At 40.2% G+C, this 15,762-nt stretch overlaps 1 long non-coding RNA gene across 1 annotated transcript; it reads right to left on the reverse strand.

Moving 5' to 3' along the window:
- Window positions 1-490: 490 nt before the first annotated feature.
- Window positions 491-1,726, reverse strand: LOC125933688 (uncharacterized). The gene is made up of 2 exons (XR_007461069.1): window positions 1,106-1,726; window positions 491-880 (listed from the first exon to the last, which is right to left on the reverse strand). It is a non-coding gene; the product is annotated as an uncharacterized LOC125933688 (long non-coding RNA).
- Window positions 1,727-15,762: the final 14,036 nt, after the last annotated feature.

A 15,762-nucleotide genomic window follows, 5' to 3' on the forward strand; every position in this document is an offset into this window, starting at 1 on the left:
ACCCCACAGGCTGTGCTGTGACCATGCACTGGTCACACGCAGAGGGGATCTGGGAGCCATGGGGGACCTCAGCCAAATGCATCCTCCTGGAGGAAACTGGACACAAAAGGCACATCATTCTGAGCCCACAGTATTTGATCTGTCACCTCACCCCTCCCACTTCTGAGTCTAAGCATGTCTGATCTTCCAGAAATGTTTGCTCAATTGGTCTGAACCACCAATAAAGAGAAGATAGCCCCTTCAGTGAATGCATCTTTCCCCTGAATCTCACCCAATAATCATCCCTCCCTATCTTCAGGCTTTTTCTGTCCCAAATCACCTTCCTTTCCACACTCAAAAATGTTCCTCTCAGCTCTTTTAAGAAATTTCACTTAACCTTGGTTTTCATTCCAAATTAAGGAAAATGATTTTTCCGTAAGTTATGTAGAAAAATGAGATTCACTGCTTTCAACTTATTACTCTCTCACACACACACAAATGACCCTTGCCCTTAAGAAATTCCATTTATTATTTTAGAAACTCATGCCCGTGAAATGGTTGGAAAGTCACACATGCACAGACTCTCATAATTAAGAGCACTGAAGAAGAGGTAGCCAAGAAGAGTCATTTTTATTTTTCACATTTCCTCCTCACAGCACGAAGCATGGATAGAACAAACATTTGCTCTCATTTGCACTTTAACTACATGCCTGTGTAATCCTTAAAGTCCGTTACTTAAAGTCCTTAAAGTCAGCTTTTTGCTGATTTTTAGTTGTTTCCTCTTGGCTGTTTTTCACGTCTTCTTCTTTATCAACGCTTCATGAACCAAATTTGCATTATGTGTTTCTAATTGTCTCTTGGCTCCTCGATGTACATTAAATACTTAATTGATACTTGATCACTGAATAGGGAATAACAGAGAAAGTAATGTCTTTCAGACACTGATAGTCTAGTGGGAAACACAGGATAAACTCAAAGAGGTCTATAATTTTCCAAAGAGCATTCACATGAATAATTTAACCAGCCTCCACTTTAAAGCAGAACTAGACTACATTAGGCAGTGTGACTGGAATTGCTGTGCCCCAGAGCATGTGGAGGAAGAGAATTGTGCTGGCCCAGTACTCACGTAGATTGCTCTGATCAGTCATATGCTGTGGTTAATACAGGATCTCAGAATGTTAGAGCTGTAAGCTTCTTTAATCCAAGCCCTGCATTTTGCAGATGAGAAGACTGAGGTACAGAGACCTTCCCAGGATCACACACTTAACTACCAGAGAGCCGTGCCTCACGTCCTCCAACTCCTGATTGCTAGTTTTTCGAACAAGCAGGGTAAAATGAAATAAATCCATCAGGAATCTTTCTACAGAGTTCATCTTCATTTTTTTTTTTTATTTTTAATGAAATGTTAGTTGAGAAAGAGGGTGCAAGGAGGGGGGGCAGAGAGAGAGAGAGAGAGGGAGAGCAAGAATCCCAAGCAGGCTCCGTGCTGTTAGGGCAGAGCCCAAGCTCCGTCTCACAAAACGCAAGATCATGACCTGAGCTAAAATTAAGAGTTGGATGCCTAACCGACTGAGCCACCCAGGGGCCCCGGAAGTATTACTATTTTTGTCGTTGGGATCTTGTCTTCCTTCAAGGCCTCTGTTAGAAATATCAGTTATGTGGAATTTCTAGTGTTAGAGAATACCATTAGAGGAAACGCAGGATACACCCGATTTTATCCCATACTTCCTTACCCACTGATGTGACTTGAAAGCATCATAGAAAGTTAAAGGCTGCTTTTAGAGTAAGCTTTCCAAAGAAGTGTGATTAAAAAAAAAAAAAAAAAAAAAAAAAAAAAAAACGGCTCCCTATCCACAGCCACGAAGAATAACTTCGGAAAATGTTCTAATTAATGTCTTCGCCAGGCGTCCCATTTTTAAAATTATTTCCTACAAGAAGAGCTCTATTAAATAACTTTTACTTTTCCATCTCCAACTGAATTTTTGTCTCTTTCTTATGTTCCTGCTCAAATTTGGTGGCTCTGTGTGAATATCAATTATGGTAAAAGGAGATTTTGTTCCTGTCTCTCACCGCTGAAAAAGGGGGTATAGATGTCATAGCTGCTGTTAGCAGAGGACTAGACTGGGCACCTGGGAATATAGCTGCAGGGTGGAGATTTCAATGGTCACACAAACAGTAACAGCTCAAGACTGGACTCTCTCTCAGAGCCAAGTAATGGCCTGAATGTCTTCTTGTCTTTCATTCCGTGCCTAAATACTTTTCAAGTTTCAAGTTTACGTGACAGTTTCAAGTGTACATGATTCCATGTATGTACATGTAGTGATATGATCACTGTGATAAATTTAGTTAACATCCATCACTACATACAGTTAACATGATTTTTTTTCTTGTAATGAGAACCTTTCAGGTTTGCCCTCTTAGCACCTTCCAAACACACAATCCAATTTTGCTCCCCAGGACTAATTTTATCACTAGAAATGTGTACTTTTTGACCCCCTTCACCCATTTCATCCTGCATATCTCCTTGTGATCAGAGGACAGAAAGACAGCTACCAATAGCAACTCAATTTAGGGGCTCCACAAATGGAAATTTCACGGGCTTCCAATGTGGAGATTGTCCTATACTTGAAGACAATCTCTAAGTAGAAATAGAAAAAGTAATAATTTTGGGCTGGGGGTGCCTGGGTGGCTCAGTCGGTTGAGCGTCCGACTTCAGCTCAGGTCATGATCTCTCAGTTTGTGGGTTCGGGCCCCCGCGTCGGGCTCTGGGCTGACAGCTCAGAGCCTGGAGCCTGCTTCCGATTCTGTGTCTCCCTCTCTCTCTGCCCCTCCCCTGCTTGCACTCTCTCTATGTCTCTCAAAAACAAGTGAACATTAAAAAACTCATAAAAAAAGAATTTTGGGGTGGGACACACAGGACCCTTTTCCATCACTGCAATTCACTTACAAGTCTACACAAAGCTGACACTGTTTTTCTATAGTAAAATGGGGACAACGTATCATTTGAATCATTGAAACCCAGAAATAATCACCAAAGTTTATTTTCGCCAATGATTTCAAAGTTCTTTTCAGAAAAATGTTTTCCACCAAGGGCAGATGTTAATTTATTTTAATTCTACCTCTTGTTCTGCACTGAATACCCTTGGTTTCGCATAAAGTATGATAATGTAGGGAGGAACAAGAAAGTCAATGGATATCGCTGAAGCCAGTTTTCAATGTATTCAACATGTGTTCATAAGGGTGGAAACATTTAGGGACCTGTTTAGGTCATTTAGTTATAGAAATAAGAAAAGATACGAGCTACAAATAGTGAAAAGATGCTTCATATAATTTGGAGAGATATTAAGTTTATACAGTACTGTAGGATATTCACAGCGTTGGACTCAAACTTCAGTTGCTTTGTTTTGGTGCAGACACCCTTCTCCATTTGACCTAGTGATGTTGCCTAACACCCTGGTCACTATTCTCTCCACATCGTACTGAGACACCTGGTGGTAGCTAACTATGTTGACCTACTCCCTTTTTTTCGCTTGTTCTCTGGACACCATACTCTCCTGATTTTCTCATACTTCACTGGCTATTGTTTTTCCATCTTCTTCCCTGGCTCTCCCTCCCTCGCTCGACCACTAATGTAGACTGCCCCAAGACGCTGGGTCTTGAGCACCCTGTTCTTTTCTATCTATGCTCTCTGAGGTCATCTCCAATCCCATGTACTGGTAATACCCAAACTATGTCTCTGGTGTTCACATCTCCCGAAAGATTTAACTCCTATTCTCAGTGCCTTCATTAGGTAGTCTGGGAGGCACTGCAGACTTAATATGGCTGAAATAAAAATTGATTTTCTATCATATACTTGTTCCTCCCCCTCTTTTTCCTTCTCGGTAGAAAACACCACCGTCCAACATCAAGACAAATATTCTAGGGCTTGTCTTTGATCATTTTCTTACCTTCACCTTCCACATTCAGTCTGTACTGTCGCCCTTGCCTCTAAAGCAGACCCAAACCATCCATTCCTTCTCATTTTCATCAACACCCTATCCAAACCACCAGTGTCTCTGACCCTCACCTCTTGCGCCTACCTCCCAACTGTCTCCCCACTCCCACTCACGTCTCCCTTCAACAGCCACAGTGAACTTTTAAAATCATGAATAATAGGGGCGCCTGGGTGGCTCAGTCAGTTAAGTGTCTGACTTCGGCCCAGGTCATGGTCTCACTGCTTGTGAGTTTGAGCCCCGCGTCAGGCTCTATGCTGACAGCTCGGAGCCTGCAGCCTGCTTCGGATTCTGTCTCCATCTCTCTGCCCCTCTCCAGCTTGTGCTCTGTCTCTTTCTCTCTCGAATATAAATAAACATTAAAACAAATTTTTAATCGTGAATAATATTTATGACACCTTCCTTCCCACAGTTGTAATCCCCAATGGCATCCCATCTGGCCTGCAATGAAACCCAGGCTGTGCCCTGGTTTACCAAGCCCCCACCCCATCTGGGCTGTGCCTGGTTCTCCAACATCATTTTATAGCTCTCTTCCTTCTTTTATATCCCAACTTTGCTGGCTTACTTTTTATTTCTCTAACACTGTAGATATGTGCATTCCATAGAGCCTTTGCAGATGCTGTTTCTGGGCGGAAAGCTCTTACCTCCGAGTGGCTGGATCCTTCTTAATATTCATATCTCAGCCTAATTCACCTCCCATGATAGCAATCTAAAGTAGTCACTGTCACATTCCTCTCCTTCAGTTCTCTCCTATGTATTCGTTACTCTTTGACATCTTCTTTATTAAATTTTACTCTTTAATTTGTGTGTGGGCACACACACAACTGTACCATAAGCTCTGAGAGCAAGAGCCTTGGTGGTATAACTTCCGTGCTTGGAACAGTGCACATAATAGGTGCTCAAAAAACATATTCCAAACAAATGAATGAATGAATTTAACCTTTAGGACAATCTGCTATGTGGAGAATTGGTGACATTTTCTGTTTTATTTCATAGTGCAAACTTGGCTGATCTAACTAAATTCCTAAGGACTAATCAAAAAAGTAAAATAAAAACTTACCATCATTTGGCCAGTTCAGTTACCCGGAACCTCTTCCTTCTGCATTTGTGATTAAGGCTGCCACAAAGAAGGAACATATTGGCACTGTAAATCTGATAGATTTCTAGTTAGATGCATGGAGGAAGGTAATGTGACTTGGAGATGAGATCTTTATGACCTATGACCTCTGGATTCTCATTCATTTGAGGAAATGCTAGCCATAAACTTCAGGCAGTTTGGCAGAAATGGAAAGCTCATAATACTGAGAACTCCTCTAGGGATGTTTCATTTATTCCCCCAGTTTTCCCTTCCTTTTTGCTGATACGAGATGAAATGAAAAGTACAGCAGGCATGATTCTGGAACAGTCTCAATCAGAATTTACCACATCACACGTTCTCACCTGCGTGGCTAGAGCTCCTGTCTGAACTTAAGTTTGTCTGACCCTCCGCTAAGCCACACCCTTTCTAAGGAGGTTTCTAAGGCAAAGCCCATTGACCCGTTTAGAGATCCAAGGGTAAGGAACTTCATATTTATTTGTCATTTAGACACTATTTATGGCATTCTAAGCACATGACCCCCTTAAGACTGTAATTACAGTTTTTGCATGAAAAGAATATAGAACACTTCTTGTTTGATTTATCCTTTTGGGACTTAGTATTCAAAGTATTGAAAATCCTTTTATTTCATATTGAAAATAGTTTTGCACGGCCTGCAGCCAGTTCCCCATTCTCCCCTTCTCGTTTCACAATTGCAGAATGCTACTCGGGTAGTTTCCCTCTGTTTTGAGCCCCACCCTTCTGTTGCTAAGCAGCTGAACTAGATTGCATAAATTGTCAATTACTCAGCTATGACAATGAAAAAGACTGGGGGGCAGTAGCCAGAAATGAGGACAGCTACTTCTATCACTTGGGATTTAGGATTCGGTGAGGAAGAGAGTCAAAAGGCTGTAGGTGAAGTGAGCATAAATAAAAGTTTGATTTATAGTTACCAACTGGGAGAATTGGGGAATAGGACAAAACACCCCTCCCTTGCCCTCATTTTCTTTGCATATATTTTCAGAAAGACTTGAGCAAGCACATTCTCCTTTACGAACTTTTATTCATTGAAATGAGTTTTTCCTCCATTATAAAAGTAATTTCCTATGATGACTGGAAGAAAAAAGGAAATTAGAGAAGGGAAAACTGACACGATTTCACTACTTTAATATAAACCGTGTAACCCTTCGTATATATTTCCTTCAGAGATTTGTAGTCATTGTATTAGAGTAGATTGGTTTTGTTTGTGTATTTGTTTGCTTAGGCCTAGTTATAATTCACATACTCTTATGCTTAGCTTTAGAGTATTTATTGAGTAGCAGTTATTAATTTATTTTAACACTTCTTGGTTAGGTTGACTCCAAAATCTGAAATTAGTTCTAAATCTGTACGTCTTAAAAGAGCATATTTGCCTTTCTGACCCCCCCCCCCCAATACACACACACACAAAAGAGTCTCAAGTATCTTTGGTGATAAATCTTCACCCATCTCATTTATGCAACTTCTTTTTAATAAAGCATGTTTCATATGGCAGGTATCCACCGGACATTCAGCTCTCCCTCAGATCACCTCACGTCTGTGGCTTCCTGTGGAAATGTTCCACAAAACGACCATTGAATAGAATCGCAAAGATTTCCTTTTGGAGCCCTTGCAGACTCCACTTACCTGTGTGACTCTAATAAGTGCAATGACGCCTCTGGCTCCCCAAAGACAAGTAAACCTTGTGTGTGGGCATAATTAGCACACAGTCAGGTTGTAAGATCCAGGTATTTGGTTTTCTTAGACGAGGCATTCCCCAGCAGACACATTAGTGGTTTCCCAAAGAGCTCCTTTGCAAATAGCTATCGAAACAGCAAATAATGAACTCAAAAAGGCGTGCAGTGAATAGGACACCAGAGGGTGCTAGAGGGATGTTACAATATGCCTCGGCTTTCCCTTGGCTCTGCCGGTCAAAAATGAAATAAAGCTTTTTACATAATGCACTCCCTTGTCTTGAACACGTATATTGGAAGCTATACAGCATAGCTCTGTGATGAGAGTCAAACATTTGTTGCTATGTATTCTTCTCATCAGTGTTTTTTCAAAAGCGGGTCTCTTCTTCCCATGCTGAATTTAAGAAAATAATTTTTAAGTCTCTGCTTAGCTGTGTTTTTTTAAGGAAGGCACATTCTTATTCTTCCAAGCTTGCATCTCTTTGACCTCTCCCAAGAGACAGTCCCGTGTGTTAAAATGGTGAGCAGTTCTCATCTGCTAGATATTAAAGAAATGAATTATTTCCAAACCTGCTTTTAGAATCACAGAGCGTGGTGATTCGATCAGCGTGTGCCTCCTGTTGAATTTAAAATGAAACATGTGCATACATGAGCATAAAGTAGCAGTGCCGAAGAAACATAGGAATGGGTAGTGAGAAAATCATACTGGCATTTATTCGTAAACAGATCGTTTAACCAGAAGGTTTTTATTTTGCAGTGTTAAGCTTTTGAAAATCTATTTTCAGGGGCACCTGGGTGGCTCAGTTGGTTAAGCTTTGGACTCTTGGTTTCGTCTCAGGTCATGATCTCACAGTGTGTGAGTTCAAGCCCCGCATGGGTCTCTGTGCTGACAGTATGGAGCCTGCTTGGGATTCTCTCTCTCTCTCTCTCTCTCTCTCTCTCTCACTCTCTCTCTCTCTCTCTCTCTCTCACCCCACCTCTTTCTCTGCCCTTCCCCTGCTCATTCCCTCTCTCTCTCTCAAAATAAACTTAAGAATTAAGAACAAATAAAAACCTATGTATTCAACATAATTTATCTTAAAAGTATGTTTTTAGTGCCTAACATTTGTGTGTCAGTGTGTCTAGAATTGTCCTTGAAGCCATCCTCACTCTCCATGACCTGGCAGTTTACTTGAAGAAACAAGAGATTTTCTCTTCAAGAAGTTGTCATGTGAGAAAAATAATCCACGACCAATAATACGTACCAAACACACACCATTTTGCAAATGTGTGTCAGAGAAAATACCATGGGTTTAAAGGAGGTGATACCACAGGACTGGAGGGTTGGGGGAACTGGCTGGGCTAGGAGGTTGCAGGATTGGGTGGCAGAGAACGGGCAGAGCAGAGTCACAGCCTTGGCCAGAAGGGGGAGCAGGCAAGGACGCACGCCAGGCAACACAGCAGACGTCTCTTCATCCTTCCCCAGGGAGGTCCCAGTCCGAAATTACAAATGTCCCTTATTTTTATGTTATTTCTTTGTTTTTAATGTTGTGGGTTGGAGGTTGTATTGTTGTGGTTTTTAGTTCAGGTTTTGTTTTAGAGCCTGTTCTGTTTATGGTCGTGGTGTGGTTCTTTTCTCAGAAGGAAAAAGAAAAAAAGGCCTCGCTGTCATTAAAATGGCAAATCACTCCATCCCCAATATTGCTGGTAGTTTTCCTGACCCTCCACGGCTGTCTTGCAGCCAGAACGGTGGGACGCTGTAGTGTCCTGCCCTGTAGCCGGGCTGCCTGAGGAGGATCAGGGGTTCGGGTCCCCGTGTTCTCCCAGCCCCTCATCCAGGTAGACTCCATACTGTGCCCTAGGGCACCTGGGACGTGTGTCTTCTCTTGCTGGGGTTGAATTCCTTACGGTAGAACCGGGGCCTGATTTCGTCTTTGTGGTCCTCATGCTCAAGGCACATTAGGAACTCAAAAAAACATTTCTTTTATAATTAAAAATATCCTTTTATTAGCATAAGAGCAGTATAAGTGCATTGTGGAGAATTAGATAACGTATAGAGCAAAAGTATTTTTTGAAAAACACTATGCTGTCCCACAGTTTGTTGTTACCACCTGAGTATCTATCCTTCCAAACTTTTTTCTGTACATATCTCTATTAGTCTATCTGTCCTCCTGTTTCTCTATCTACCAATCCGTGTAGCTAGGTATTTTTATGAGATTATACTATAAGACACATTATTTTGTAATGCACACTAGTACACAGCTTATGTTTTTCCATTTAATAATCTCCACATTTTCACCTAAGTCCATGTGAGGTTCAATAAACTCACTGCGTAAAAAGCTTCCTTGGGAATGCTTATTAAAATTCAGATTCCAAGGCCCTAGCTTGGATATGCAGATTCAGAATCTCCAGTGTTATGGCTCTGGAATTTATATTTTAGCAAATGTCTAAATGCTCATATAACAGTCATTGATCTACAGTATCATTATGAGGGGACAGAATAGCTTTCCAGTATAGATACACTGCAATTTCTTTAACCAACCTCAAAGGTTCAATTTTTCGTTATCATGAGCCAGGTGATAAACATCATGAACATCAGTAAGTGATAAGCAGACAAGTTGAGATGGTAAACATTCTAAATCTCTGTAAACATCAACACGAATTTAGTTATTAAGTGCTAGTATAAAAAATTTTAAATCCATGCCCAATATTGATAGAGGGGGATCTTTGGTATGAATACCAAAGCCCTAGGACATATCACCATGAAATGAACTGAACTGAAACTACAGTAGCAGCTTTTTTCTTCTTTTCTTTTCTTTTCTTTTCTTTTCTTTTCTTTTCTTTTCTTTTCCTTTTGTTTTCTTTTTTCTTTTTTCTTTTCCTTTTCTCTTTTCTTTTTCTCTTCTCTTTTCTTTTTCTCTTTTCTTTTCCCTTTCCTTTTCTTCCTCTTTTCTTTTCCCTTTCCTTTCCCTTTCCTTCCCCCTCCCTTCCCTTACCCTCCCTTCCCTTTCCCCCTCCCTTTCCGTTCCTTTCCTTCCCTCCCTTCCCCTCCCCTTCCCTTCCCCTCCCTCCTTTTCTTCCTCCCTTCCTTCTCTTATTCATGGGTCACAGAGCCAAAAATCTGTGTGGGGGTAGGTAGCCAGATGACGCAGGTCCCCATATTTGGGGCTCTTGACTCCGTTATGTGGACGCGTTGGCCAGCTTTGCCACTCTGAATCCTTTTGATGTCTGCTGACAGATTCTTTCTTGACACCACTTAACGCCGCTGATTAAGTTGTAATCAAACAACTCTGCCCAACCCTCATTATTTCATCCGAATATGTGTTGATATACAGTAGTTAGTCCAATTCTCCAAGTTCTTGGCTGCCTCAGGGGAAAAGTCTGCCCAGGATTTTTTTTTTTATAATTATTTTTCTTCCTTTCAAAATTTTTTTTTTTTGTAGTTTCCCTGGTTTCATGATGTAAGGTCAGAGCAATTAAACTTGAGCATGAAGTAATTAATTACATGAAGCTTGAATTATAATTACGAATTGATCCCCACCTACCTTGATGACACCTGGTGGCAGTGAGTTTCACAGTGTTATGAAGGACAGATGGTAAGGCTCCATTTGGCCTGTCATGTAGGAGATCCAGGTAGTTAGGTTAAAAAATGCTTTTCATAGACCTCAGATGGGCCACATTTGTCCAAAAGGCCGTGTATGGACCTCTAGACACCATTAGGTTGATATATTTTAATCTCTTCAGCACGATGTTATTGATCCTGTTTCATCACAACAGATAGGGCCTATAAATGTGTTCATTTGTTTATTAAATATTTATTGAGCCCTCACTAAATGCAGACACCAAGCTAGGCACTGAGATTCAATAGTGAACAAACAAATACAGTTCCTACCTTCGTGGAGTTTCCTACAAACACAGTAGGAGCAATTAACCTACACTTGGCATGTGGGGAAAGGCTTCTCCTATTATTGATGTCTGAGAAAATCTGAAGGACAACTGAGAACTGAGGGTAGAAAGGGCAGAAGATGTCTAAGGCAGAAGGAAGAGCATCTACAGAAGTCCATTGGACATCATGCCATATTCAGGGAACTGAAAGAAGTCCACCATGGCTGGACATGGGGCTTGCTTAGGGCTGAAGCTGAATAGGTAAGGCAGGCCAGCTTACCCAGGTCCTTGGCAGCCCTGGTAAGGAGTTTGGATGTATTAGAAGAACAAATGGGAAATCACTGAAGGTTTTTAAGAAGATATTTAACCTTTAAGCTTCGGAAAAGGAGACTTATAATATGAAATCTGGATGTAATGGGCACTTAAAAATGACCGATGCCCTTTTTTTCTGTGAGCTCCACCTCACCAGCCTCACCAGAGGAAAAGCACGGGCTCAGAAGTCAACAAGACGAGTCTGGTCTGAAGATCAGTCAGGCAGATCTCAGAAGACACCCTGATTCTTGCATTTCCTTAAAAAGGCTGAAAATGAAAAAAAAAAAAAAAAAAAGAATGAACCTGCTGCCTGTGGCTAAGCCATAGGGAAGCCATGAACTCAGACTGCCAGACAAATGGCAACACCAAAGCTTTCTGGCAAAAATAAACATTGTTAATTAATTGGGGGGGCGGGGGCGGCGAAGGTAGGAGGATCTCGTTCACAATAGTAAGAAAAGCTAAAATATACTTAGGAACAAATCTAAAAGACATCCAAGTCCTTATGGAGAAAATTACAAAACATTGCCAAAGAATATTAAGATATAAATCAAAGGAGAAATACATCACATTCTTAGATGGTAAGATTCAATATCAAAGTCAGTTTTTACCAAATTGATTTTAAAACTTAGTAACATTCCAATCAAACCCTCAGTAGGTTTTTTGTGGGTGTGTGGGAGTCTGGAGTTTTACAAGCTGATCCTAAAATTCATATGGAAAGCACACCAAAAAAATGCCAAGGATATATTTGAAGAAGAGCTATCCGATAGCAACACTTATTTTAAAGCTATGTTGATCTAAGTCAAAATAGTATTGGTGCAGGGATAGAAACCCAGACCAGAGTAGAGACCCCAGAAAGAAAGTCATGCATATACAGAAAACTTGACATATGGCACTAGATATTGGCATTGCAGACTGAGTAGGGGAAATTATCGATACTTACCTGAGAATGCATACAAAAATAAATTCCAGATGGATTAAAGATCTAAATCTGAATAACAAAAATGCTTGCAAAATCTCACATCATGGAAGGATTTCTCAGACAGGATATAGGAAACAATCACAATTGACAAGTCTGACTACATTAAAATTAAGTCTGTCCAACAGAAACTACAACATGATAAGAGACATAATGGGGGAAGATATTTATGTTGGATATAAGTGCTATAAACTAGTATCCAGAGTATGTTTTAAAATTATAAATCAATAAGATATAAAAACATAGCCTAATATAAAATTGGGTAAAGAAAATGAACACTATATACCCAGAAAAAATGTAATTGGGTAAGAAAGGAAGCTCAGCTCCCTAGTTATGAGGATGTAATGCATACGCCTTACGGATACCCATGTAAATTGCTCAGACACCTTGTGACATTGTGGTACATCAGACTCACAATCTTTAGGCGTTCACAGGGTAATACTGTGATCTCAAGCTGGATGCCAAACTGGTGCCTAACTTTTTCAACTTTGCCAAAGCTTAGAAGGTCAGCAGCCAGGGTAATGTGGAATTTAGGTCTTAAGCCAAACCACACAGGGTTTTGGAGAAAGCACAATTCAGATGAAGACTTGTGAGACAGGAAAGCCAGGTCTACAGGACTGAACAACCCAGGGAGTGTCACAGCTGGTAGACAGCAAGTCACAAGAAGCCAGATCATGAGCTGAAATTCATGCCAGGTCAATCCTAATGCCCATTAACTTTTGGGCAAGTGAAGGCCAGAGCTCAAGGCAAGCTGAGCCCCAGGGGAAGGGAGTGAGTCAGAAAATGATCTAGTACAAACTTCTGGCCACCTGGCCACTTGGCCACCTCCATCCTTGTTACAGACCTTTCTTAGTCTTAATGAGTCAGTGGTGTCTCTTGAGCAAAACTAATCACCCAGAGTCAGAATTGGCAACCTCATCCTCCTAGTGTAGGGGTTTGTGGGTAATGCTGGCTGCTCATTCAACACATAATGATTGACTGCCTCATATGTACCAGCCACTATTCTTGGTGCTTGGGATACATCAACGAACAAAGTAAACAAAGATCCCTGTCCTCCTAGAATTTACATTCTTTTATCGGGGGAGGGGGAGGGGAAGGGACATTATAAATAATCAATATTTTTTTAATGTTTTAAATGTTTATTTTTGAGAGAAAGAGAGATAGACAGAGCCTAAGCAGGAGAGGGGCAGAGAGAGGGAGACACGGACTCTGAAGCAGCCTTCAGCCTCCTGGCTGTCAGCACAGAGCCCAACTCAGGGCTTGAACTCACGAACTGTGAAATCATGACCTGAGCCCAAGTCGGCTGTTTAACAGACTGAGTCACCCAGGCGCCCCATAAATAATCAAAATGAACTAGCAAATTACTTATCTCGGGCCCTACCCCAGACCAGCTGAAAAAAAGAATCTGTATTTTAACCAGTTTCTCTAGCGACTTATATGCTAAAAATTTGACAAGCACACGAACCTAGGAATCATTGGCTTTTCCATTTGAGGTTCCACATTCCATTGATTACAGTTCAGTTGGCTTTCTGCCAAATCGACGCCTTGCTGTGTTCTTGGTAACAGACAGTTATGACATTTCTTGGTGGTAGTGATAGGAAGTAGTTGTTGCGAGCAGATATTATAGGCAACACTTAACCAAGTCATTCTCAGTTTGGGACTGCTTTCTTTGCTATAAATGTGCCTATTCCTTATACTGGGCGACTAGTGACTATAATTAAGGCAACTTTAATGGCAGCAAGTGGTTTTGTTGCTTTACACACCTTGCTATTCTAGACCAATTTATTTTAGTTCTGGTACGTTCAGTTACACCAAAAAATATTGACTCCTTTGCTAAATAAAGACAATCTCACGATTTTCTTCATTTTAACACAAAGAGGTAGACTATGCAGTGAGAGCAGAAGACAAGCAGTCAGAATTGGCCTGAAGTGCTTTCTGATTCCACACTTCAGCCTCCACCATTGCCTCTTCCAGAAAGTTCTCGTCATGTCTCCCTGTCAATGCAAAACACCCATTCTTTGATATCAGGTTCCAAGTTGGTCTTTCCCATTAATATTTTCCTGTTCATCCCAAAATAAAGTAATTGTCTTTTATTTTCAACTCATAGCGTCCAATGTGATTGTCTCTGTGACTCATTTTGAAACTAATCATATACTGACTTACGACAGCTCTTCCTCTCTTGCTTTGAATTGTCTTCCACATCTTATAAGCTGTCATTGAAGCCTTGGATTGTTTCTTTACATTCTCATACTTTTACATCCTATTTTCCAGGATAGATTTTAGATTCCTTAAGAACAAGAACTGTGTTCTTGTATGTATGTATTTTAATGCATTTAATGCATTGCCTCATACAAAATAGTCATTCGGTACATTATTATTGGTTTTAGTGTGTACTCTGCCCTCTGCATAAAGATTTTTCTTTTAGGTCAAGAATTAGTATGTAAATTATAAAACTTGGTGCTGACATCACACAGACATTTCCATTCGCTATTGGAATACAACTTTAGGTAATATCTTAAGGGTTGGAGCTGAACCATATTTAGCTTGGAAGGACATTTCTCAGGCTGCTAAGTAGATGTCTTTGACGATATGCTGGTTTGTTCCCAGGGTATGAGAGGGTAGGAACTGGGTTACAGTTTGGAGAGCAAGATAAGTGGCCTCTACTGTCAGAAATAACAGCAGGAAAGAAATTTAGAATTTAAATTGAATGTCTTTAATTTTTAATATGGTGTTCCTTGTGTAATGTCATTACCAAACATTTGAAAGAAAGCTATAACCCAAGTCTAAACAGCATCGCCATAAAAGCAGAGAGAGAATATGAAAAGCATACAGAGAATTTTTTTTCCTATAGCAGAATGGAAAAGCAGTCCCATACTGAATGTAACACAGTTCCCAAAGAAATGGTATGAATCGCTACACTACCATGCTGAATCAGTTTATTCCTAACTGTTCAGTTTACCCATGAAGAGGAGATTTAGTAAGAACTCAGAAATTGAGTGATGAAGCTAGAGCTAAGATAAAGGGTTACTATCCTCACATGTTCTTTTTTTCTTCAAAAGATACACATTCTTACCAAATCCTTTTTACTTTTCCAAAGACGTTCTCTTTATATTGATGAAGGAAAAAATGGAGTATCCCTTCTTCAATTTATTTTTAACAGTTTAGCACATCAATCTGTGCTACATTGGGCCAATTGAAATCTTACTGGAAATTGAACAGCCAAATTTCTGAGGTGAGCCGAAGTTACCTATAGAACTGAATTTTGAAGATGGAAAAATTGAAACAAAAGCATTTCTAAGCACTAGAGAAAAGCTTATTTTGGGAAACACACAGGCTCATCCTATTCCGTGATTTTTTGGGATTGTTAATTAACTGTAAAGTTTCATATTGTAAAAGTATATCCCCTGTTCATCGAAACCAGAGTAAATAGCAACCAGCATTCTTATGAATTTGAATGATAGAAAGGGAGCACCCATGCTCAAAATTTTAAGAAATCTGGTTGACTCTATTTCCCAAACTCAAGCCTACCTAAAGATAGAAAATAGATGCAGAGAAAATGGCAAACATCCAAGTAGGATCCTATCACACCTAAACCAATCTTTGTGATCATACATTTTCTTCTCAGAATGAATTTGTATTTTTCATTTATCTGTTGGGTTCTTCAAGCTGTGGATGTATTTATTCACATATGCATGCCAGGTAATAGGTGAAATAGATGACTCTGGGTACCTTTTTGTATGATGCTTATTCTGACCTTTTCTATGAGTAGAAAAATTAATAACCATATTAAAGCTGGTTTAATACAGTTAGCATGAACTCTTTTTTTTATTTTAATGTTTATTTTCGAGAGAG

Source organism: Panthera uncia, assembly GCF_023721935.1.
Source record: "Panthera uncia isolate 11264 chromosome A1 unlocalized genomic scaffold, Puncia_PCG_1.0 HiC_scaffold_16, whole genome shotgun sequence".
Lineage (NCBI taxonomy): Eukaryota > Metazoa > Chordata > Mammalia > Carnivora > Felidae > Panthera > Panthera uncia.